Source organism: Phascolarctos cinereus, unplaced genomic scaffold (genome assembly GCF_003287225.1).
Source record: "Phascolarctos cinereus isolate Bilbo 61053 unplaced genomic scaffold, phaCin_HiC Scaffold_726;HRSCAF=1367, whole genome shotgun sequence".
Lineage (NCBI taxonomy): Eukaryota > Metazoa > Chordata > Mammalia > Diprotodontia > Phascolarctidae > Phascolarctos > Phascolarctos cinereus.
Window position 1 is genome coordinate 326,808,400 of NW_027556098.1, and position 27,530 is coordinate 326,835,929.

General features: G+C 38.2%; 1 long non-coding RNA gene across 3 annotated transcripts in view; it reads right to left on the bottom strand.

Moving 5' to 3' along the window:
- Positions 1–27,530, bottom strand: part of LOC144458215 (uncharacterized) — a 66,819-nt gene that overhangs the window by 34,899 nt on the left and 4,390 nt on the right. For all 3 annotated transcript variants that reach the window (XR_013487795.1, XR_013487794.1, XR_013487793.1), the window contains exons 2-3: positions 4,875–5,032; positions 4,292–4,534 (exon numbers count right to left, since the gene is read on the bottom strand). This is a non-coding gene — a long non-coding RNA (uncharacterized LOC144458215). The remainder of the gene's footprint in view (positions 1–4,291; positions 4,535–4,874; positions 5,033–27,530) is intronic.

Below are 27,530 nucleotides of genomic sequence, written 5' to 3' on the forward strand. Positions count from 1 at the left end.
GCATTTTCACGTGTATTATTGTAGTCATGTATATTGTGTTATTGTGTCTGTTTTCTTCACTTTAGCTCATATGCTTTCTATATTTTTCTGAATGCTTCAGTTCTATTGCTTCTTATAGCACTACAATACTCTACTAAAAATCATATGTCATAATTTATTAAGCCAAACTCCAATTTATAATCACTTTTGTTCTTTCCTTTTTTCTTTCTTTCTTCTTTTTCTTTTCTTTTCTTTTCTTTTCTACAACAAAAAGTGCTGCTATAAACATTTTGGAAGGTTTCTGTATTTGACCTCCTAAGGGTATACATCCAGTAATGAGATTACAGGATATGAATAATTTAGGGATTTTTCTCAAATAATTTCTCATTGTTTACTGGAAGGGCTGAATCAATTCATAGTTCCACCAACAGTGTTTAATGTGTCTTCCTTTCCATAATCCCTCCAGTATTTATGTTTCTCTTTTTTAAAATTTATTTTTAGTTTTTAACATGTACTTTCATAAGATTTTGAGTTCTAAATTTTTCCCTCTCCCTCCACTCCCCCTTCCCCAAGATGACATGCAATATGACATGGGCTATACATGTATGATTGTATTAAACATATTTCCACATTAGTCATGTTGTAAAAGAAGAATCAGAACAAAAGGGAAAAACCATGAGAAACAAAAAACAACAAAAGAAAAAGACAACAGTATGCTTCAATCTGCATTCAGACTTCATAGTTCTTTCTCTGGATGCGGATGGCGTCTTCTATCATAAGTCTTTTGGAATTGTCTTAGATCGTTACATTGCTCTGAAGAGTTAAGTCTAACAAAGTTGGTCATCGAACAATGTTGCTGTTACTGTGTACAGTGTTCTCCTGGTTCTGCTTACTTCAATCAGCATCAGTTCATGCAAGTCTTTCCAGGTTTTTCTAAAGTCTGCCTGCTCACCATTTCTTATGAAACAATAGTATTCCATTACATTTATATACAACTTGTTCAGCCATTCCCCAATTGATGGGCATCCCCTCAATTTCTAATTCTTTGCTACCACAAAAAGAGCTGCCATAAATATTTTTGTATACAACATTTATATTTCTTTTAAAATATTTATTCCTGGGGGCAGCTAGGTGGTGCAGTGGATAGAGCACTGGCCCTGGATTCAGGAGGACCTGAATTCAAATCCAGACTCAGACACATAACACTTACTAGCTGTGTGACCCTGGGCAAGTCACTTAACCCCATTGCCTAGCCAAAAACACCAAAATGAAACAAAAAAAATGAAATATTTATTCCTGGAAGCTTTTCTCTTCCCCTCTTTTCTTCTTTTTTTTTCTTTTTCTTCTTTCTTTCTTTCTTTCTTTCTTTCTTTCTTTCTTTCTTTCTTTCTTTCTTTCTTTCTTTCTTTCTTTCTTTCTTTCTTTCTTCCTTCCTTCCTTCCTTCCTTCCTTCCTTCCTTCCTTTCTTTTTTTCTTTCTGTAGGAGACAAGATCTCCTTATTTCATCTAGGCTTAAAGTGCACCAGCACTCACGGGTCCAATCCCAATTCTGATCAGCAAGAAGCTTTCACCTGCTTTGTTTCTGCCATCTGGATTTGCCTGACTCCTTCGGCAGCCTAGTGGCCTTCTGCCCCTTTAGGGGCTCACCATATTGGTGCTGCTTAGTGCAGACACCAGATCAGCTTTAGCCCTGCTGAAGATTAGAACTCTAGGGCTTAAGCAACCCACCACCTTCCGCCTCCTCCAGCAGCAAGGATTACCAGTGTACACTACCATGCCTAGCTCCTGGATGTTTCTTCCGCTTTCTGTCCCCAGTTCTACCTATTCTGATCCTCCATATGTACTATTGAAAGAATGACATTTCTTAAACATTTTCCCCCTCTAAACCAGTCAACATACAAAAAAAAGTTTGCTCCACATTTCTCAGGGCTGCCCAAAATCCTTTGGCATGCTGCAAGTGGCCCAAGGACCTTAAGTGACCCAATGGCCACAGGTTGTGCAGGCCTGTTCTAGAGGAATAGATGATCTCCAAGCTCTCTTCTCAGTCAAAATTCTATAATTCTACAAGAAGTGGCTGGTTATTTTCTGTCCTATGGTATAATCCTTAGACTGAACAGCCTTTCAAGGCTTTCCAACAACAGACCTCCTGCTCCAGTCGAAGTTCTTATGATTGCCCACCTTACAAAGACCATCTGATTCAGTCAAGAGAATCTATTTGCCTCCCTCCACGAAACAGCTTGCTCTGTTCCTGCCTCTGTATATTGGCATAGGCCATCAATTCTGGACCCATCTCTCCCCTCTCTGCTCTGCCAGTCCTTTGCCTACTTCAAAAAGCCAATTCAAAACTCATTGCACTCAACAAGGCTGTCTGGTTCTGTTCACTCCTCTGTTAACTCTTCCCCATGCAATTACACTAAATCAGTTAGCAAATTATTAAGCATCTACTATGTGCTAATACACTGTGCTGAGTATTGAGGATACAAAGAAAGGCAAAAACTAGTCCCTGTTCTCAAGGAGACAACATGCAAACAACTTTGTACAAATAAGATAAATTGGAGATAACATCAGAAGAAAGGCACTCTTTTACTTAATTAGTATAAGACAATGAGCAAGTGACTTCATCCTGAGGAACCTTAATTTCCTCAGTGACAAAATGGAGTAATAATACTTGCATTGCGGCAAAGCATCCTGGCATAATGGATAGATGCTACTTTTAGAGTCAGGGAGACTCAGCTCAAACACTGACACATTGACTATGTGACCCCTGGGTCTCAGGGAGTCAGGCTATGTGCTAACACTGTGGAACAGCTGCCCATCTGCATTGGTAGGAGTTTTTTCACCAGGAATTTCTTACAATGAATTAAATTACAATATCAAACCAAAAGACAAAACAATTCTATATCTGCCATTCAATTGTTGGGAGGAAAACACTTAAAGTGAACCTTAAAGCTTTGTGTAGTTGTGAGTTATTATTAGTGTATATCACACATGAATTACTCTTTCACATATTGCTTTGTAAAAAGTGTGCTTTGGTTGCTTCTTGAAAAGTTTTTGGTCATTTCAAAAAGACTGTGAGTTCCTTGAAGCTAGGAACCACATTTGCAGGATTTTAGCAGAAGAAATCATAGAAATGATCTAGTACAATCTCTTCGTTTGACAGAGCAGCAAACAGGCCCAGAGAACTGCTGTAGCTTCCGCAGAGCAGCTGAATATCAGAGCTGAGACATAAACAAAAATCTCCTGTTTCTGAATCCAAGGTCCTTTCTACCACTTCTGTTGTGTCTCTATTCAATAAATATTTATTAAGTCCCTACTGCGTTAATAATAATAATGAGAGCTAGCATTTATATAACACTTCATGATTTGAAAAAATTTTACAAATAAATATTAGGTCATTTAATCTTCACAACAACTCTGGGAGGCAGGTGCTGTTACTATCCCCATTTTACAGATGAGGAAACTGAGGCAGGGTGACTTGCCCACAGACACAAAGCTGATAAGTTTCTGAGACTGGATTTGAACTCTGATCTTCTGACTCCAAGTTCAGAGATCTATCTGAGAACATACCAAGAAGCAAGCTAAATAGTGATTATACTTAAGGGTCTTATATTCTACTTAAGGGATGGGAAAATATGACATGTACATAAATAAGCCAATACAAAATAATATGAAGCATTGTCCAGAGAGAGAGAGTGCTACTAATGAAAGGGATGAGGAAAGGCCTCATGCAGAAGGTGACGACTCTTGATCTGTGTCTTAGGAGAAGTCAAGGCTTCTGGAAGGGGGAGGGAGGGGGAGTTAAGGTGAGAGTCCATTCCCATTAAAGGGAACAGCTTATTCAAGGCGCAGACATGAGAGGTGGAGCTTTGTGTGCAGAGGAATAGCCAGCCAGTACGTTTGACCTGAATGCAGAGTAAGTGAAAGGGGGGTATATGAAATGAGATATGAGATGGGAAAAGGAGGTAGGAGCCATATTATGTAGGGCTTTCAATAGCTGGCACAACAAACATTTTATATTTTATCCTAGAGGTAATAAGTTGACACTGGCTACTTGGAGCCACTGCTTCATTACTATGTGACCATTGTGTTGACTTCAGTGCATTTATGCTTGTCTTTAAAAGTTTTTTTAGGGTCCTTCACCACCTGACCCCAGCCCATTTTGGTCCTATTCCTCCCATTCATTTTATCCCAACAAACCTTGTCTTTCTATATTTCAAAATATGCCATTTGCCTGTAGCAACTTCATATGCTCCCTCTGGGAAAACTTGGTCTAAATCTCACATCCTCAAATCAGTTATTTTATCATCCTTACCTGAAGTATTGGAAAAGTAGATGGGGCTTGAAGGTGACCAATGAAGGATATAATTCCCAGATGTATTTGACTTCAAAATCCACCTCCAGGAACACTCTGATTGGCTTCAGCTGATTCTATTTGCCCAGGCATATTTCTTTTGGTTTGTGTCTGTCATCTTCTTCTATTCCTATGAGCAGGTATCATCTAATTTGAGGTTTCATATGGTGCTTCCTGCATCTTTTGGAGTCATCAGCCTTGTAACTAAGAGAAATTTATTAGGCAGCAGAATGGTCCTCAGCTTTCTCTCATTGGATATACATACATATATGTATGTATGTGTGTATTTCTATATATACACGATATATAACATAAATATACACATATAGATATATAAAACATGCTATATATATTATGGGTATATATACATGTATACCTCAGAGATACTAGGGTTTCAGTTCCAGACCACTGTAATAAAGTGAATATCACAATAAAGAGTCACATGAACTTGTTTCCCAGTGCATATACAAATTATGTTTACACTATATTGTAATGGCCTATTAAGTGTGCCATAAAATTATATCTAAAAAAACAATGTACATACCTTAATTTAAAAATACCTTATTGCTAAAAATGCTAACCATCATCTGAGCCTTCAGGGAGTCATAGTCTTTTTGCTCGTGGATAGTCTTGCCTCGATGCTGATGGCTGCTGACTGATCAGGGTGGGGGTTGCTGAAGGTTGGGGTGACTGTAACAATTTCTTAAAATAAGAAAACAGAAATTTACCACATCAATTGATTCTTCACTTGAGCACTTAGAGGCCATTGTAGGGTTATTAATTGGCCTAATTTCAATATCGTCATGTTTCAGGAAATAGGGAAGCCCAAGGAGAAGGAGGGAGACAGGAGAATGGCTGGTTGGTGGAACAGTCACAACACACACATTTATCAATTAAGTTTACTGTCTTATATGGGCACAATTTCTGGAACCCTGAAACAATTACAATACAAATACAATAACATCAAAAATCACTGAACACAGATCACCATAACAGATACAACAAAAATGAATACATTTGAAATATTGTGAAAATTACCAAAATGTGATACAGAGACATGATGTGAGCACATGCTGTCAGAAAAATGGCACTGATAGACTTATCAACACAGGTTACACAAGCCTTCAGTTTGTAAAAAACTCAATATCCGCAAAGCAGAATAAAGTAAAGAGCAATAAGATAAGGTATTCCTATACACATATACACACATATATCTGTGTGTGTATACATATGCCACATGGAGATATATGTGTATACATATATATGTGATCTGTGGTATATATACCACATATACACACTATAAATATACACATACATACACACCACATATATATGCATATATATGTGTGTATATATATATATATATATATATATATATATATATATATATATATATATATATATATACACACACACACACACACATGTATATGAGGAAGTTCCTACTTCCCTGTCTTTGCTCAAGCTGTTCTTCATGCCTTGAATGCCTTTCCCTGAATTGAATTTCTACTCAGTCTTTTGAAATACAATTGAAATATACCACTCAATCCCTGAAACTTTCTCAGATATCTCCCACCCTTTCTCCAGTCAAATATGACCTTCCCCTTAGACCTTAAATAGCACTTTGTATGTCTCTACCATACTTATTATAGAGTTCTGGATATAATGGATATCAGTCTTGGTGCATCTTATCACCTGCTAGGATGTAAGCTTTATGAAGATAGCAATAGTATCTTACCTAAACCCCTCTTTCCCCATTTGCTTGGTACAGAGTTCTGTTTACGGTAGGTACTTAATAAATGTTTGTCAAAGGAAGAAGCAAATGCTAATAAAATAAAACCTACTTCCATTTCTACATATTGAGAATAAATTTGGCTTTGTTTTTGAAAGCTTTCCAAGGTTAGCTCCTAATATTAACACTATTTTTTAAAAATGCATCAACTTAAACATATGCCAGAAGGTTTATGGAAATTTAGAAGAAGAACATTAATAATATGCAGTCTTTGATGTGTGATCATTCTGATACCCACATTTTTATTCACATTCACTCATTCAATAAAAAACCAAAAGATATGATTCAGTTGTTTCAGTAGAAATACTTAGCTGAATAGAATCAGCTGGAGTCAATTGGGAGATTCCTGGAGGCGAATTTTGAAGTAAAAGACAATAGGGTAAAAGAGGAATCTGAGTGTTATATATCCATCATTGGTCACCTTCAGGCCCAGTCTAGATACATATAATAATAGCCAACATTTAAACAGGCCTTTAAGATTTACAATATGTATAAATGTTTCATTTGATCCTCATAACAACCCTAAGAGACAGTTGCTATTATGATCCCATTTTACAGATAAGGAAATGGAGGCTGAAAGAGGATGAGTGACTTGCCCAGGGTCACAAAGCTAGGAAGCATGTGAGGCAAGCATTCCAACTGAGGTCTCCTAGCACTCCATTATCTATGCTACCTAGCTGTCATGTAAATTAAATTCACATTAGAAACATTAAAATCAATCTACAGAGATATAATGAATAATAACTGCTGACATTTGCATAGTGCTTTGTGGTTATATACATTCTCACTTAATCCTCCCAACAACCTTCTTGGGTCATAACACAACTATTATCATTATTTTACAAATAAGAAGCCTGAGGTAGAAAGGTTCATAGTGTTATATATTAAAGCTGAAAAGGACCTTAGAGATTTTGTCTTTTTTTGTTTGCTTGTTTGTTTTCTGAGGTAACTGGGGTCAAGTGACTTGCCCAGCATCACATAGCTAGTGAGTGTTATGTGTCTGAGCCGCATTTGAACTCAGGTCCTCCTGACTCCAGGACTAGTGCTCTATCCATTGTGCCACCCAGTTGCCCCTTTAGAGTTCTTGTCAACCTTTTAATTTTAAAGATGAGGAAACACATTCCCACAGAGGTTAAATTACTTGCCCAAAGTCACAAGGTGAGTGACAGAGAAACAATTTGAATCTGTCATTCCAGATCCAGTCCTCTTTCCACCATACAATGTTGCTTCTTAAGAGAGCTTAAATGGCTAGCTCATGGAAATATAGCTTAAGTCTAAGCAAGATTCAAACCTAAATTTTTCTTAATTCCAAGATTTGTACTCTTTTTACTACACTATATAGCCCATTTAATAGGGATCAAGATGAAGTCCTGCACTTACTATTAAAAAAAATCCAGTCTGGCCTCAACTTACCTTTTCAGGCCAATCTCACTTCATTCTCATATTCTTATGCTATCCCTTCAACTACTTGCTGCCCCCCAAACACATCCCATGCTTTCCCACTTCTTATTTTGTTCATATTGGTTTCCTATCCCTGTAATACCTTTTCCACATACCCACCTCCATTTAACCATTATTTAAAGCTGAGCTGAAATACTGAGAATATTTCCCTGATCTCCCTTGAAGTAAAATATTTCTTTATCTGATCACATGATACTTCATATTCTTATAGACTTGTCACATTCTAATGTGTATTTGGGGCTTTTTTTTGTCCATATCTTATCTTCTCCTGGATTATGAATTTCTTGAGGATAAAAACCATATTTTGTTGGTTCTTGTATCTGCCCAGTATTTTGCATAGAGCATTGTATATAACAAGTGCTTTGTTATATGAATAGATAAATCCACCTCTTCCCCTCTGTACCCTCTACCTCATCTTGTTATTTCAATAGAGGTGTATTAATGAAACTGTGGTAGTTGAAACTATCTTTAAGAACAGGAAATCCTACTCTTTAACATTGCTTTAGCAGAGCTATCTTACATGTTGTCAGAGCAAAGGCGTTATTGTGAACCTGAGTGTACTTTACATAGGACGAACTCTTCTTAAATCATATTTGGAAGTACTGCCTGTTCTCCAGTCAATGCTGGAAAGGTAACTCAGGAGCAAACAACTCCTCCTAAAAGAACATTTCGATGAAGCTTCCAGGACCCAAAGAAGGCAGTATCTCTAATGTGAAGCATGATAAAGAGCAGAGCAGAGCTGTTTGTCTGAGGCTTTGTCCATCTAAATATTGATAACAAAATACCTTTAAGATCCAAAGTGCTATGTAAAGGCTGATTATAAAAAGCCCTCATTATTATTCTTTACTGTTAACACATTAATCTGCTAGGAGACTTTGAAGTGAGTACCTTATTAAGATAAAGAGGATGTTGGGAATACAGCTGACTCTCCTAGTTTTGATACTTTTTTTCTTTTTGGTGAGGCAATTGGGGTTAAGTGACTTGCCCAGGGTCACATAGCTAGTAAGTGTCAAGTGTCTGAGGTTGGATTTGAACTCAGGTTCTCCTGACTCCAAGGCCAGAGCTCTGTCTGCTGTACCACTTAGCTGCCCCAGTTTTGATACTTCTTAACTAAGCAGCTTGGACACAGAAAGATGACAGGAAAAAATATAAACTCTAGAAAGCCTGTAGGTTGATTTTCCCTTCTATTTTGAGAATGGACTTTGAAACAAGAATATCACACTGTATTGAAAACATTTGGGAACTTGATGGAGATGGGGCTGGACTTGTAGGAAACTCTAGGTAGGGAAACTTCTTCAACCAAGGAAGACTGACAGTTGTTCTGTAATTTATAGTCATAGAGGATTGCCTGAAACCCTGGAGGGTTAAGTGCCTTGCCCAGAATCTCATACCTAGTAAGTGTCAGAGGCAGAAATGGAACTCAGGTCTTCCTGACTTGAAGGCCTGCATTGTAACCACTCTGTCACATAAATGAAGAAAAAAGACCTTTTTTTTTTTCTTTTTGGTAAAAATATTATCCCTCTAGTTCAAGGGTGAAGATAAAAATGCTCATTACCTGAGGTCTTCAGTGGATCCCCTATATCCTCAGTATGGGGACAGTTCAAAGCCCATGCAAGTCCCTTCAGCTATAAATTTTCTATAGATGATATACCTAATATACTGGAGGCCTTTCTCTGGTTCTTTCAATATTAAACAGAAAAATCTTAGCTTAAAAATACAGAGAAATTGGGCTTTGAAAAGTCAGGATCTAATCACCAAAAAGTGTGGATAAAGAGTTGTTAAACTTAACTGTAAAAGCATAGTCCACCTTGATGGTTCTTTAAAGAGGTGCAACAAGTCACTGGAGTAAATTAGAAAGAGAGCAACTACTAGCTAAGTAATGATAAACTGAAGCTCAAATGACCCTTAAAAAACACTGGAACGGTTCAAAGATCAGTTGAATAAATATAGGCGGAAGCCAGACTCCAAGAGATACCCTGTTCCCAATGAGGTGCTCAGAAGACTGGATAAGAAGAGAACCTGAGAAACTCTGTGGGAGAAGGAAAGTAAAAACATCAGGTAGACTAAATAGTGGCCAGGATTTCAGGAGCAGGATTGTATAGGCTTGAACATAAGCAAAAGGAATGTCCTGATAAATGTGATGTTGCTGAACTTCCCTAACCCATATTAGATGCCCTCATGGAAGCCTGAGCTTTTTCTTCTGGGTACAGGGAAAGTCTATTTACCTTTTTAGTTTGTTGGTTTTAAACTTTTAGTCTTTGTTTTAAACATTTACCACAGGCATTTGCTAGTTTGGGATTGAAGCAGAGAGTTGGAAATGGAGAGGGGAAGCATCCCAAAGAAGATAGGGAGATAAACAGAGCACTGCCTTTGGCTGGGGGCTCAGAGATAAAAGATGGAGAGACATATAGCCTTTTGTTACAACTTCTCAGAACTGGGAGAGACTATCTATACTAGGAAACCCATCTAGGCAATGAGTCAATAATACAGGATGGGGGCAGCTAAATGGCTCAGTGGATAGAGCACAGGCCCTAGAGTAAGGAAGACCTGAGTTCAAATCTGGCCTCAGACACTTGACACTTAATAGCTGTGTGACCCTGGGCAAGTCACTTCATCCCACAGCCTTGCTTAAAAAAAATAATAATAGGGTGGGGTGAATAAGCTTGAGTCATTGTCAGAATAAAAGATGAACTTCTTAACTCCAGTGGTTCCATATTACATTTAGGATCAAAAACAAATGTTTTGTAAATGCCTCTGTTTGGCATTGATAGCCTTTTGCAACCTGGCCCCAGACTACCTCTCTGATCTTATTATACATTATTATACTATTATACATACAGCGATACTATTACACATATTATGTTATTACATATTACTATATTATTATACATGTAGTAATATATACTGGTATATTACTCCCCTTTATGTACTCTACAGTCCAGGGACAGCTAGGTGGCACAGTAGACAGAACTTCCTGGAGTGAGGAAGACCTGAATTCAAATCCAGCCTCATACACTAACTGTGTGACCCTGGGCACTTAACCTGTTTGCCTCAGTTTCCTCATCTGTAAAATGAGCTAGAGAAGGAACTGGCAAACCACTCTAGTATCTTGCCAAGAAAACTCCAATTGGGGTCATGAAGGGTTGGGTACAACTGAAAATAATCTAGCCAAACTCACTTTCTTGCAGTTCTTTCCATATGAGGTTCCAACTCCTATCTCTATGCTTTTGCATAAAATTATTCTCTAAATTTAGAATTTATTTCTCTCCTATAATGCAGTCTTGGAATCCCTGGTTTCCTTTAAGGCTCAGCTCAATTGCCACCTTCTTTAAGAGGCTTTTCCGGATTCTTCCCTTCTCTAACCCCTAAATTCCCTTCATTTGGTTTGGAGTTAGAAAGACCTGTGTTCAAATCCTAACTGACACATATTGGCTATGTAACCCCTAGGCAAGTCATTTAAATTCTCAGTAATCTATGCAACTTTACAAGATGATAAGTTGAAGAGAAGGGGGTTAACTTGCATCTGTAGAGAGGGTATCTTCATCCCAAAGTTCCCTATACCACTGAAATCACAGGTTCATTCCCTATCCCTATATTTTGTATATTTTCATATAGGGTGTTCCAATATCTTGGTACAGTCTTAAGTTATTAAAGAAGCTTAAAATTGCACAAGCCTTTGGAATACCTTGTACAAATACATGTTGTCTCCCCCAATAGAATGTAAGGTCTTTGAGGGCCAAGTGGGCTAATTTTTGTCTTTGTAGCTCCAGTGACTAGCACTGTGCCTCATGCATAGCAGATGCTTAATAAATGTTTGTTAATTGATCACTAGATGTATACAGCTAATTTTTTCATTCTTGAACAGTAAGAATTGAAGTTAAGGACTGAAAAACAGCCAGGTCCTGATTAGTTTGAATAATGAATCCCCTAAACTGTTGGAATTATTTGATTTTGCATTGTGTTTTTCCATTGGGCTGGAACAAATGACCAGATTGTACATAATTATGACTTCAAAGGATGAGAATTTGAATATATGTGATCACTTCTGGGGATTCATTAGTCACATTAATCTGCACCTAGGTGTATCCAGTCTTTGCTTAGCTGCTTCATTGTTTTCTAGAAAACATAGCTTCCCCATGACTCACCAATCTTCACCAAGGATCAGGAAGAAAAAAATAGATGTGTCTTTGTGGACTATTATTTTATTCCCAGTGTTTGTTTACTGGCCTAACAACTGGTCATCATCAGGCAGTGTTTGATGAACCTGGCAAAATATTGGTTTCAGTTGCATATTACCTGCCTGTCTGAAAATGTAAGCACAGCACAAAGGACAAAAGTCATCCTTTGGTGAAGTGGTAAGAGCCCCGGAATTGGAGTTACAAGACCAGAGATTTAGAGTCAGGAGGGACCTTACAGAACATCAAGTTCAAAGCCCTGGTTTTACAGAGAAATGAGATAACTTGCCCAAGGCCAGGATTGGGACCCACATCCTTTGACTCTAGGACCTGGGATAAATTTCTGTTTCTTCCACGTACTAGTATGACTTTGAACAAGTCACATGAGCTCTAAGTTTTACAATCTACTCTCTCTCTCTCAAAAATCCTTTGAAGTCATGTCTAGAGATGAGGAAACTGACTTATTCAGGATATATAGAGCTAGTAAGTATTAGCTTTCAGAACTTAAACCCAGTAATTCAGCCAGTGCTCTTGGCATGACACAATGCTGTCTAGTACATGGTGGAAAGAGTCTTGAATATGGAATCAGAGAACTTTGGTTCAAATCCTGGCTGTCACTTTATCTGCTTCTCCTCAGGTGAGTCATGCCATTTCTCTGGGTCTCGGTTCTTTCACCTATAAAATTAGAGTATTGTACTAAATGACTTCCAAGGTCTCTTCCAGCTCTAGATCAACTGCTCCCTGCTAAAGCTCATAGATTAAACAAATTTTTGTATACCACAATGTCTCTTTACCAAGACAGAGGTTTCCTTTGATAAGTTCAAAAAGGGAGATAACAGTATAATCACTGACAGGAATTGTCAAGGTCATCTCATTCATTCTCCTGCCTCAGGCAAGACCATTCTTAAACTTAGATGAGGATCTTAGATGTTAAAAGGCCTCTAGAGAATAATATTCTACAATTTCCCTTCCCAACTAGGCCATTCTAGTACTTGATAACTCCAAACCTTGGAAAAGTCTTTCTCATACTTAACTAAAGTTACAATGCTATGGTTTTATTCAGTCTAATTGCTTATTAATTGAGTGCCTACCACAAACAGAACAATATGCTAGGCACTTTGGGAGATGAAAGGTAAATAGATACAGTCCCTTCCCTCAAAGAGTTTGCTACAATAACAAAAATAACTAGCCTTTATAGAACACTTCAAGTTTTTTGCAAAGCATTTCACATTTGTTATCTTCTTTGATACTCACAATAACTCTAAGGCAGGTGCTATTATTATATCACTATTTTACAGATGAGGAAACTGATAATATAGGTTAAGTGATTTGGCTAATATCACACAGTTAATAAGTGTTTGAAGCAGGATTCAGTCTCAGATCTTCTTGAATCCAAATCCCACACTCTCATCACTGTACTATCTAGTTGCCCCATGTCTGGCAGGATAACTGGTGTTATGTATAAAAACACCCATAATACCAAAAAGAATGTTTTAAATACCAGTAGAGTGAAATAAAGTGCCATAAGAGCTCAGCAGATAGAGATCTAAGGAGGATCAGGTAAAGCATGGAATATGGAGCATTTAGGTGAGTCTTGAAGAAAAGGAAGGATTTCACCAGAAAGATTTGGGAAAGAGCACTCTAGGCAAAGTGAATGTTTAATCAATCTATATTAAGTATCTACTATATGCCAGGCACTGTGATAAGTGCTGGGGATACTTCTTTTTGTTCTGTCTTGTCAGACTCTTCATGACTCCAGATGGGGTTTTCTCAGCAAAGATATTGGAGTGGTTTGGCATTTCCTTCTCCATATCATTTTACAGATGAAGAGACTGAAGCAAACAGGGTTAAGTGACTTGCCCAGGGTCATAGCAAGTGTCAGAAGCCACCTTTAATTCAGGTCCTTCTATCTACTGTACCACCTAGCTGCCCTACAAAAAGAGGCAGAAGATAGTTCTTGCCCTCAAAGAGCTTTAAATCTAATGGGGAGACAACATGCAAACAAATATATACAAAGCAAGCTATATACAGGATAAATAGAAAATAACAGTGGGAAGGCACTAAGATTAAGAGAGGTTGGGGAAGGTTTGGGGTAGGATTTTAATTGGGACTTAAAGGAAGCCAGGGAGATAGTTAGAGTGAAGGAGGGAAAGAATTCCAGGCATGCAGGACACATGCAGAACAGCCAGACAGAATGCCAGGAGCCAAAAGATAGAATGTCTTGTTCATGGAAGAGCCAGGAGGCCAGGGTTATCGAATGAAAGACCTCTAACACCTGTTAGAGGAATAAGGTGTAAAAAGACTGGAAAGGCAGGAGGGGTCTAGGTTATGAAGGGCCTTGAATGCAAAATAGAACAGTTTGTATTTGTTCCTGGAGGCAATAGGAAGCTATTCAGACTTATTGAGTTGGGGGGCAGGAGCGGGGTGGTGTATGACATGATCAAAGCAGCATCATAGGAAAATCACTTTAGTGGCTGAATGGAAGATATATTGGAGTGGAGAGTCTTGAGACAGGCAGCCCCACCAGCAGACTATTGCAATAATCCAAGTGTGAGGTGATGGAAACTTGCCCTAAGTAGTGGCAATGTCAGGAGAAAAGGGGGTGCATTGGAGAGATATTGCAAAGGTGAAATTGACAGGTCTTGGCAACAACTTCCATATGGGGGATGAGAGGTAATGAAGAATCCAGGATGACTCCTAGGTTGGGAGCCTGAGGGATTGGGAAGATAACGTTGCCGTCTACAGTAACAAGGAAGGTAGGAGGTGGGGAGGCTTTGGGGGAAAGGTAATGATTTCCATTTTAGACATATTGAGTTTAAGAAGTCTACTGGACATCCAGTTTGAGATGTTTGAAAGGCAGTTGGAGATGTGAGATTGGAGATTAGCAGAGACATTGGGGCAGGATAGACAGATTTGAGAATCATTAGTATAGAGGTAATAACTAAATTCATGGGAGCTGATGAGATCATCAAGTGAAGTAGTATAGAGGGAGAAGAGGGCTCTGGACAGAACCCTGAGGTACACTGTTAGGGATCTGTAAGGATGTAGAGGGCCACAGACAGTTCACGAGATCTCACTGAACAGCTGAGGCCCCTTTCAGGTGCTGGTCTGTGAGCAGGTTGCCTGGTTCGGTGTGGTGCTCCATTCTATGCATCTCTAACTTCCCTAGTTACTCATTAGTCATTAACAGTGTATTTGTGATTGGTGGTAGGTAAGTGCACGGACTGTGCATGCACTGTCCTTGAGCACTGCATGGGTTATACATAATTGTAACATGAGACAGAGTTTTTGTTATTTTACTATATAAATGAGTGTTTTGCTAAAAATAAACGGAGCTGCTGCCATCTTATCTCCCGTCTCATCAATGAGCATTTGAGATAGAAGATCAAGCTGGTCTTGATTCTTTCGGTGATTGGGAAACCCTAGGTCGTAGGTAGGCTCTGTAGCCGAGTGAGCTGGTCGCGACAGTACACCTATGATTAGAGGGCCTGATCTGGATGAGGATCTAGCAAAGGAGACAGAGGAGTGGTCAGACAGGTTGAAGGAGAACCAGGAGAGAGTGGAGAGAAAATAGTATCAAGGAGGAGAGAATGACCAACAGTGTCAAAGGCTGCAGAGAGATCAAGGAGAATGAGGATTGAGAAAATGCCACTGGATTTGGCAACTAAGAGATTATTGATAACTTCAGATGAAATGTAAGGAGATAAGGGGGGAGAAACAGGTAGTCCAGTTTAGATACAGTAGAGAATACAAAGAAGCTCAATAGACATTTAGTGGGTACTGATTTCCTGCCCCCTACCCCTGCTTTGTTTCCATCTTTTGGAAGAACAGACAACTATATGAAGATATGTATAGTGATTGATGAGGCTGCTAAGTGAAATGGAGGAAGAAAAGGAAGGGCCAATCTTCCAATAAGGTGACAGCTGGAGAGAAGAGAACTCTGGAAATGTTGCTTTCATTCTGTACTGGAAGATGACACAGATAGATTAGAGAAGCTTGGAACTTGTCCTTACTGAACCTGAAAAACTGGTAGGTAGACATGATATTGAGATGGGTAAAGTGGGAGTCCCAACAGAAATGTCATGGAGAAAGAAGGAAAAGAGACAAAAGAGAAAGATTCCACTACCCACTAAATTTAGGATTGTCAATCAGAGAATTTACATACATTAGGATTGTTTCAAGAATCACATTCTTGAATTTCCTTGAATTTTCCTTTTAATACAATTTCCCTCTATAATATTTTGAATATTATATACTTGCAATGAGGAGTATTAAGTATGCCCAGGGAACATTCTGCATATATTTTCTCAGGCTAGCAGTTACAAGTAATAAATGTATCTGAGTTCCCCAAAATGTACCTGAGTCCCTCCCACCCCTCATCCTGCCCTGGCTGAGTGCTTGAGCACAGGCAGGGGAACTGGTAAACACCAGCTTGGAAAACTACCATGTGCACCAGCATTTTCCAGCAGCCAAACCTCCCGGTGCTTCAGCATAACTCCAAGCTGGCAGACAAACTCCAGCAGTCAAACATTTGAGTGCTTTAAAGAAGCCTGAGTGAGTAGGCATCCTCCAGGGGCCAGACTCCCCACCCCCACCCCAAGAGCTCTAGTGATGCTGACCCCCGCTTAGCAACAGGTAAGCTGCCAGATACCTACAGCCTCCAGCTGCCAGCACCTAGGTTCCCAGTATGGAAACTTGGGTCAGTGCCCCCTGCACTCCAGCAGAACTCAACTTTAAAAGCCAGGAAATAGGCAAACAGTATGAGCAGAAAGTAGAAACAGACAATGACCATAGATTCTTATTATGGGAATAGGGAAGATCAAGACACAAATTCAGAAGAGGACAACATTGTCAATATACTCATACCTGAAACCTCAAAAGGGAATATGAACTGGTTTCAAGCCCAAAAATCCTTCTTGGAAGAGCTCAAGAAGGATTTTTAAAGTCAAATAAGAAAGGTAGAAGAAAAATTAGAAAAGGAAATGAGAGGTATGCAAGAGAGAGTCAATAGCTTGGAAAAAGGACAAAAACTGACTGTAGAAAACAAATCCTTAAAAATACAATTGGCCAAATGGAAAGCAAAACTCTAGTGAAGAGGGAGAGGGAAAAAAGAGAGAGAAAAGGAGAAACAGGTGAGAAAATAGGATGGAGAGAAAGACACAGATGGTAATCATAACTGTGAATGTGAATGGAATAAACTCTCCCATAAATTGGAAGATGATAGCAGAGTGGATTAAGAACCATAATCCTACAATATATTGTTTAAAAACCTGGAAAGACTTATATGAACTAATGCTGAGTGAAATGAGCAGAACCAGGAGAACATTGTACACAGTAACAGCCACATTGTGAGATGATTTTGATAGACTTAGCTCTTCTCAACAATGGGAGGATCTTAGACGACTCCAAAAGACTCACAATGGAAAATACTATCTGCATCCAGAGAAAGAACTTGGGAGTCTGAATGCAGATGGAAGCAGACTATTTCTGCTCCTTTTCTTTAGTTGTTTTGTTTTGTTTCTTCTTTCTCATGGTTTCTCCCATTAGTCCTGATTCTTCTTTACATCATGACTAATGTGAAAATGTGTTTAATATGAATGCATAAGCAGATCCTATATCAAATTGCACGCTGTCTTGGGGAGGGAAGAAGAGAAAGGGGGGAGATTTAAATCTCAAAAACTTATGGAAGTGAATGTTGAAAACTAAAAATAGATTAATAGTTTAAAAAAAAGAAAAGAAAAAGAACGTTTAAAAAAATCTATAACACCTAGAGATATCACAGAAACAAGGTTACAAAGGCAGGTTGGGGCCAGATCATGGAGGGTCTGAAATGTCAAAGATCTTTTTTCCTCTTTTCTTTCAACAAATATTTATGGAGTATCTAGAGTGTGCCAAGTACAGTGCTATGTACTGGGAAAGATACATTTACATAAGGTCTTAGTACTGGTCCTCTTTTAGCTTACAGTTTGTAAAGGGAACAAGACACACAGGTTAAGTATAGTACCCAATCTGATTTGTCTTAGAGTGTAGCAGAAAGAGAATTAGCCCTGGAGTCAGACATCCTGGTTGGAATCCCTGGCTCTTTTACTTACTTGCTTCACCACTATGGGCCTCAGTTTTATCATCTGGAAAATCAGGGTGTTGACTAGATGATTTTAGGTCCTTTGCAGCTCTAATTCTCTATGAGATCCCAAAGAAATCAAAGGAAGAGTTAAAGACTTGTATGTACAAAAATATATCAGCTATTTTCATAGTAGCAAAAAACTAGAAAGCAAGAGGTATACTCTTCAATTGGGGAATGGCTAAATATGAAGAATAAGTCATAATCAGTAAGCACTCAGATCCCTTCTTAGATGAAAAGGCAATGTGGTGTAAGAAAGAAGGCAGTGTGGTACTGTGTAGGAATTCCTGGCTGTCACTCTCTGTGTGACTTGGAGCAAGTCATTTAAACTTTCTGGGCTTATTTCCTCACCTGAGAAATGAGAATGTAGAATTAAATGACCTCTGAGGTCCTTCCAGTTCTAAATCTATGATCCTATTATGCTATGTACTCTGTATTTAGCAGAGGTTACACAAGCAGAGGTATGCTGGTGTCAGTCAGACCAAACCAATCTCTAAGCTGTGGATGGATGGTCAGAGCTGAACAGAGTAGGCTAGAGACAGGAGAGTCAGGAATTAAACAGAAGTTTAATTTCAAAGTTTAAAGTTAATTTCAAAGGAAATCACTTGCAAACAAGAAAGGGATCTAGACATATATGCTAGGGCCCTGTACCTAGTAGAGGGACCTAAGGCAGCGTGGGGAGATCTCAATATTTATACCAATGGCTGTGCAGTGAACTGTAGCCCTGACAATGAGGGATAACAGCAACAATGAGCAAGTTTGGTTCCTAGCAGAGCTTTGTAACCAGAACTTGTCCAAGCTTGTCTGGTGCTTATCAGAGGTCAGAGAACACATGATGTTGGTCAAAGCAATACCATAATTATATGATTTTGCCAGAGGGTGAGATCATCCAAAGGGTGAGCCCAAAGCATTGTTGTTACGCCAAACTCAGGGCACAGCTTGCTTTCTGAGCCTTGGCTCTGGAAAACAGGGTGTCTCCTAATATCTTGACACTGGTAAATGTTTAACAACCAGCTCTCTGAAAAACATGACATACTTCTAAGTTTAATTTTCATTATTAACATTTTCTCTATCACTTTCTTAAGTTTAGAGTCTAGACTTAAGTGAATAGAAAACTGACTCTAGAATCATAAAGACCTGAGATCAAATCTGGTCTCAGACACCAGCTAGCTAAGTGACCCTAGGAAAGTGACTCAACCTCTGCCTCAGTTTCCTCAACTGTAAAATGGGGATAACAACAATATTTATCTCCCACCGTTGCTATACGAGATATTAATAAAAAGCACTTAGGACAGTTTCTGGCACATAGTAGGTGCTGTATAAATGCTTATTCCCTCCCTTCCCCATTTAGACAATCAAAACAATAAATCAAGCCCTGATTTGTAGCACTTGACAATTTCTGAGGTGTAAATGCTTACACTGAAAATTTAACAATCAGGCTCTGCCATAAATATAAGCTGGTTCCAGCATATCCCTCAAAAACCGGGGGAACACAGACATGCACATGGGATTTTGGTCTTCATTGGTATTAAAGCCAGGGCCACATACAATAACACTGGAAGAGATGGCAGGAAAAAGCTATACCATCATGACACCTGAGCCATTAAAGTTTCTGTTTTCTATTCCCTCAGTCTTTTTTCAATTTATTCCTTCTTTCCCCACTCCAAAAAAATGTGACTCTTGTTTAAAAAAAAATAGGTTGGTCTGATAAGGGCACATCATCATTATGGGCAGTGTAAGCTCAATTCTTGCCTTTTCCCTTTATCAAATATGGATAGAACCTGAGCTTGGCATAACAACAATGCTTTGGGCTCACCCTCTGGATGATCTCACCCTCTGGCAAAATCATATAATTATGGTATTGCTCTATAGGTAGCCTGTCAATTCAGCTAGCCAGTCGGCCAGCCAGTAGTGCATTGTGCTGCCACTGAGATAATAAATAAATAAGAAAATGGCTTTGCCTTCAATCTAGTTGAAAATGCACACACAAATTATGATCTAAAATTCATTATAAGAGCATTAGTGCTTTCCTCACAGCAACCTGGTGAGACAGTAGAATATTATTAATACTTTTTCAGAGATGAGAAAACAGGTTTAGTGACTTACGTAGTGACAAAGTTAGTATCAGAGCTGGGATTCAAACATAGATTACTCCTGACTTCAAGGCCAATAATCTTTACATTACTCTAGGATGCCTCCTTAGAATGTGATAAGTATATTAGCAAGGTACAATACTTATACCAATGGTTGCACAGTAAGCTGTAGCCCTAACAATGAGGGGCAACAGCAACAATGAGATAAGTGGGATTCATATCAGGACTTCATGACTGGGACTTGTCTGAGCTTAGAGAACACCTGATGCTGGTCAAAGCAATACAAAGTTGATTTCTTTGGGTGACTCTCATAACCTTGCCTTAGCTGAACTAGAATGGCAGCTCTCTATTTTTAGTGGCCACTGTCTCTTGTCTGCTCCATTAAATCACAGGATCTCAGAATTCAAAGGAATTATTACTATCCCTGAAAAGTGGTCATCTGGCCTGTGCTTGAAGAGCTATAATAAAGTCAGATAGAACATTTCCTGAGCATGGGCATTCACAGGTATGCCAGGATGCCTAGGCATACTCTGGGACAAGGTAGACAATTGGCTTTTCCCCTTCATGCTAATCACATCACCTCAGTTCAAGGATCAATGATAATGCTTGCCTAAAAGTATGCAGACACACTCTACCCATGATGTGTGCATGCCTATATTCCCCAAGATATTGCGGACAGCCTATAGCACTTTTTGGACAGCCCTAGTTATTAGGAAGTTTATTCTGAAATTTAATCTAAATTTCCCACTTTGCAATTTTCTGTCATTGTTCCTAGTTTTGTACTCCCTGGCCAAGTAGTACAAGTTGAATCTCTTTTCCTTATGACAATCCTTCAAATATTTGACAAAGCAAATTGGGATCTCTACACTTTTCTCTGCAACAGACCTGACAAGTGGTCACATAGCCATTGCTTGAAGACCTCCAGTGAGGGAAAACCCTCTGTAGAAGAGCTGTTCATTTTGCTTTCTAACATGAATTCGTGAGACAGACAGGTTGCAGTGTCTATGAATAACCTGGCCTACTCAAGTTAAACAGGACATAGGCTCTGGGCTCAAGGGTCTTAGAGTCTAAACAATAAACTCCAAAACATCCTAGTGACTTTGAACATAGTGCCTGGGTTTTCAATGAATGTGCTTGTTGCATCGACAATTTCTTACCTCTCTTCAAAACTCTTAAAGACAGAAGACCCCACATTAATTTCCCACTTTCCAACTTCTACACTTACATATTTTTCAACCAAGTAAACACTCACCTTCAAAACGAGAAGACAAAAAATTGTGGGTGAAAGCAAAAACTCTGGGGCCCAAAACAAAGTAACTACATCAGAGGTATAGAAGGTGTCTATGTTCAGCCTGCCAGTAAATTTGAAGACTAGGAGGGTGGTATTAATAGTGCTAAAAATACCTTGTAATTGAAGAACATTTTGCAGTTTGTGAGATGCTTTAATGTGTAGAAATTGAAGCAAGGCCAGTGACTATAGTGTATTGTGTTCCCCTGAACAGCTTAGGCTTATTGTCAGCAGTCCCCAATTGGATGATATATCTGTAGGGGGAAGTGGCTGATCCCTAACTCTTGAGTATCTAAAGTAGCATACCCTTAGGAACTGAGAAGGTGCTCATCAGTTGGGGAATTGCTGAACAAGTTATGGTATATGAATGTGATGGAATAATACTGTAAAAAATGATGAAGGGATTGGTTTCAGAGAAACTAGGATGCAGACTGAAGTGGGTAGAACCAAGAGAACAATTTATACAATGACAGCTATATTGCAAGGACAAAAAAACTTTAAAAGACTTAGGAACCCTGAACAGCAAAATGACCAACCACAATTCCAGAGGACTTCTGATAAAACTTTACCCCTGACTCCTGAGAGGAGAGGGCTACAGCTCACTGTGCAATCATTGGGATGCTACTTTAAAAACAGAATACTCTTTAAAAATAAAAAGTTTCCTTTTTTCAGTGTAAATGACAGCCTAGCCTTTTGCATAAATACAAAAAGCCATGGATAGCAATGAAACATATTAATTGTCCACGTGTCATAACCTCATTTGCTGATTTCAGCTATTATATAGTTTAGGAGGCAGGACTTGGGATCTAACCTTGTATTAGCTATGCTGGGAGAAAAGCTTATAGTATCATAGTAATATTTACTGAGACAATCATTCTTGGTATTATGACATTAAAATATAAGAGTTTGAAATATTAACTATTTCTCAAGGAAAAATTTTCCGCTTTTTAAAGCTGGTCTAAAATGTTGGAGGGGCTATAGGAAACAAGCACTATTTAAAACACTGGTGCACTGTTGGTAGAGCTGTGAATTGGTCCAGCCATTATGGAAAGCAGTTTGGAACTCTGATCCCAAAAGTAATTAAACACTGCACTTGACCTTTGACCCAGTAATGACACTATTATGCTAATGTCCAAAAAGATCAAAGAAATAGGAAAAGGATTTATATGTACCAAAATATTTATAGCAGCTCTTTTCATAGTAGCTCAAAATTAGAAACTAAGGGAGTATCCTCCTACAGGGGAATGGCTAAACAAATTATAGTTTACAAATGTAAAGGAATAGTATTGTGCCTTAAGAAAAGACGAAAATGATAGTTTCAGAGGAAACTGCGAAGACCTTAATGAACTTATGTAAAATAAAGTAAGCAAAACTACGAAAATAATTTATATAATGACATTTTTTCTTGTTTGGATGACCAGACCAAACTTTTACAAAAATTTTTTTGATCAATACAAATCTGCCTTCTTTCCCTACCTTGCCCTCATCCCAATGAGAAAGAAAAATAAACCCCATACTACAAATATGCATAGTCAAGCAATACAAATTCCTACAGTGGCCATGTTCCCCATTCACTCCCCCTCCAATAAAAATAATCTTAAATTATACTTTCCTCTCAAGTGTGGGTGGAAAGTTTTATCACAAGTTCTCTGGAATTGTGGTTGGTCATTTTGCTGTTCAGAGTTCCTAAGTCTTAAAGATTTTTTGTCTTTGCAATCTAGCTGTTATTGTATGACTTGTTCTCTTGGTTCTACCCACTTCAATCTGCATCCTGGTTTCTCTGAAACCAACCCCTTCATCATTTTTACAGTATTATTCCATCACATTCATATTCTATAACTTGTTCAGCAATCTCCCAACTGATGAGCACCTTCTCAGTTTCTAATTCTTTGGCACTACAAAAAGTGCTGCTAAAATATTTTTTGTATATCCATGATTAGAGTTTTGGTTATGACTACTCCCTCACTTAATCTACCATCCCTTTTATACCAATCCCCTTCCACCCCCACCTTTACTTTGCTTCTCCTCTTATTTCCTGGAATGAAAAATATTTCTGTACCTCCCTCCCCATATATCTTGTACCTCCAACTGTGTGTGTATGTATATTCTTCCCTCCTTTGACCAGTTCAGAGGTGAGGTTCATGTGCAATGACAACAAACATTGAGAAAAACAACTTTGAAAGACTTTAGATCAGTGTAATGATAAACCATGAATCAGAGGATTCAGTATGAAACATATTACCCACCTCATGCCAGAGAGGTGATGGAATGAGATGGAGAATGAGACATAAATTTCTGGAAATGGTAAATGTGGAGATATGTTTTGCTGGACTATGGATATTTGTTCTGAAGGCTTTCTATTTTTCTCCTCTTTTTAGTGTTCAATTAGAAGAAGGTAGTGTGGGGATACTAAATACTCGTAAAAATAAATAAAAAATTTTTTAAAAGCTGGTTTAAAAACTCTGAGATTCTTAGAATTCTCTGCCACTTTTTCCATCACTATGCCACCAGTGCTGTAGAAACAGATGGGGTGCAAAAATGTCTGATGAACATCTTGCATTTTTCTTTGTTTCATGTGTTGTCATGGCTAAGGGATTAATTACTAAGTAGTCAGTGAACTGGTAATTAAGGTTTCTGAATTTAGCTAGGATTGTCCTTGGCAAATAGATAGAATCTGTTGTCAAGACCATATTCAAAAGGCTTTCCAGCTTGGTAGAATGTAGACACATTTCACTGCATAGCCTTTGAGAACCCAGAGTCACAACTATGCCAACATGAAGCAGGGGAACAGGACTTTATGGAAATAACTACCCAACAAATACAATATTAGATACAAACATAATAGTGACCAACTTGGAGCTGCTGCATCATCCCAAGGCATAGCATATTACTTCTATTATGCCATGATGCCTCCAATTCCACTGGAGATATGGCATAATGGATAAGGCACTAGACTTGCATTTAGGACAGTTTGAAACTGCCAAATCCTATACTCTGTCCCTTAGTTTTCTCATCTGTAAAATGAGGGGGTTAGATTTTCAGGCCTTTAATAGCTCTTTCAGCTCTAAATCTATGATCTTATGATCCATGTGCTATCATGGGAAAGATCTAATATGCTGGAATGGGCCTTCTCCATTAGAGCTGGAGATGTGCTCTATCTCATTTTTATGAGACATATGCATTGGCCTCTTACTGAGAGACATACATTGTAACTTAGGATGACATAAAAATTTCTTATTGGTGGACATTCCCCTTTAATTTTCAAATTCTAGTTATAGAAAAAGCATTAAAAATACAAAAGTGAGACTAGAAACACAGTAGAATGTAAGTTCCTTGAAGGTAGGAGATATTTTTCATTTTGTCTTTTTATCCACAGCTTCTAAAACTGTCTTGCATTATCTAATAAATACTTGTTAGGTTGGATTGGGAAATGTTACTTGCCTAAATTATTTAGGTATTATACGAATTCCTTCTGAACATACAAGGAATGTTTCATATGTACTAATTTTAAAGGACTTATTTTAACTATAATGTAGGAAGATATTATTCCATCTTCCTTCAGCTTACATAGTTTTAATATATTAACAAGTAGAACACCCTGTGATCCCTTTGTGAGGTGTTAACACCTCTGAGAGTCAAAAAAGGAATAACAACTGAATTAGTTGAGTAAACAAATTAGCCATATTGCTGAAGGCTTTAAATAACTAAATCCTGCATGAATTCCCACCCCCTCCAGTATAAATATGTATGTATTTATGAAAGGGGAGCTATTGGATCAATAGGAGACACTGTTTAGCCTGGAGCAAAGACATATACTCTAAAAAGACATGGATACTGAGAGACAATCATTTGAAAAAGCAGCTGCAAGGAGAATGACCCCTGGAAGCAAAGAAAAGACTCAAGAGATAACCAGCCCTAGAAGTTGAGAGTTCAGGAAAATTGGAACACTAATGCATTGCTGATGGAGTTGTGAACTGATGCAACCATTCTGGAGAGCAATTTGGAACTATGCCCAAAGGGCTATAAAACTGTGCATACACACCCTTTGACCCAGCAATACCACTTCTAGGTCTGTATCTCAAAGAGATCATACAAATGGGAAAAGGATCCACATGTACAAAAATGTTTATAGCAGCTCTTTTTGTGCTGTCAAAGAATTAGAAATTGAGAGGATGCCCATCATTTGGGGAATGGCTGAACAAGTTGTGGTATATGAATGTAATGGAATACTATAATAGTGCTATAAGAAATGACAAGCAGGCAGACTTCAGAAAAACCTGCAAAGACTTGCATGAACTGATGCTGAGTGAAGTGAGCAGAACCAGGAGGACATTGTACCCAATAACAGCCACAATGTGTGATGACTAACTTTAATAGACTCATTTCTTCTTAGCAATGCAAGGATCCAAGACAACTCCAAAGGATTCATGATGGAAAATGCTGTCCACATCCAGAAAAAGAACTATGGAGTCTGAATTCAAATTGAAGCATATTACTTGCTTTTTTCCCCCTTTTTTTGTTTGCTTCTTCTTTCTCATGGCTTCTCCCATTGGTTCTAATTCTTCTTTACAACACGACTAATGTGAAAATACCTTCAATATGATGTATATGTAGAGCCTATATCAAATTGCACACCCTCTTGGGGTGGGAGGAGGGGAGAGATGGGGAGAAAATTTGGAACTCAAAATCTTATGGAAGTAAATGTTGAAAACTAAAAGTAAATAAATAAATAACTAAAAAGAAGTTGAGAATTCAGTTATGGAGAAATTGGGACTTCAGCTGAGCAACCTGCCTAGTAGATATATTGCACACAACAGTAATGGTATGAAGATTCTGTAAAAAGAGGAAGAAATTCCAGGTCTTGAACAACCAGAGGTTGAGTTGTCTTTGCCATACACATTTACCATATACGCAGCTTACTACCATTGGTCTCTAAGTTTGGACATTGTACATATTTGTGCGAGAGTGATTCCCAAATTTATGGAAGGAAGGTTTTATAGCAACTTTTCTTACTATTCTACATTAATAATTTGCCTTTGCTAAGAACTAATTGTGTATCATGGTTGATTATCAATGGGAAGCACACCTGTGGGGGCTTGTGAGCCAAAGTTTGACCATAGACTACAGGGTTTCCCCTAGAACCTGAGGTAGTTAGTTGCTCCTTGGTAATCCAACTTGCAAACCTATGAATAGAAATTGGGGAGCAGCCCAAAGGAAATACCACACAATACTTTGTAAAACTGAAAAAGGACAGGAGCTCAGGCACTATCAGGCACATGATAGTAAAGAAGGCAAAGTTCCGCTAATTCTAATGTCACACATTCTGCCTACCTAATTCCTATCCTTCTACAGCTATAGCCACCAAGTTTTCCACTAGTAAGTATTATATAGTGGAAAAGCCCCTGTATTGGTATCTGGAGTCAAATTATCTAATTTAAACTTTGGGCTCTCCTAATTACTACCTGTGTGACCTAAAGCAAGCCACTTGCCTTCTCTGGGCCTTAGTATCCTCACAATTTGGGGAAGAAGGAGTTGGACTAAGATTACCTTCCAATTCTATAGCTGTGTTTCTAGATTACTTAAAATAACATAACATATACAACTCTGAAATTGGCTTAACTAGTTATGAAATGCAGACTAAAGGTAGATATGGCAGTTTTTCTTTTGGCATAATACAGTTGGAGTATAGCTGGGGGACAGAAAATTATTTATGAATAGAAATTCTGGTAAATTAGGGCCAATAGGTGAAAACATGAGTGAAGACAATTTTGGAGTCAGTTGAGATGCTATATTGACAATGTCTAGAAGCTGGCTGGGGAGATGAAGCAGAGGCCATAGGGTAATCATAAGTATGATTTTTTCATCAATATTATTTAAGTGTATTATCTATATTACATATTTTTATTACAGGTTGAACATTGCTTATTTTTTTTGGTTAGGGGTCCTTCAAAAGTAACATGCTACAAATCTTAAAGTATATAAATTCTAGCTATTATTATCATTATTATTATTATTATTATTATTAATCTACCATGCCATGTTGGCTGTACATCTCTTCTGTTAAGCAGACCCAATAACATGAATGTGTTTGCAAAAATGGGTCATAAATTAATAGTTTTAAAGGTGGAATATAAGGGACCTTTGAGATCATCTAGTTCAGTAGTGTCAAATTCATTAGAAACACAAATTCACTAGAAATACAAAAGGGAGCCATTAATCCATACATAAAGATTTCTGTGGATAGCACAATTAGTTTTAAAATATTATATT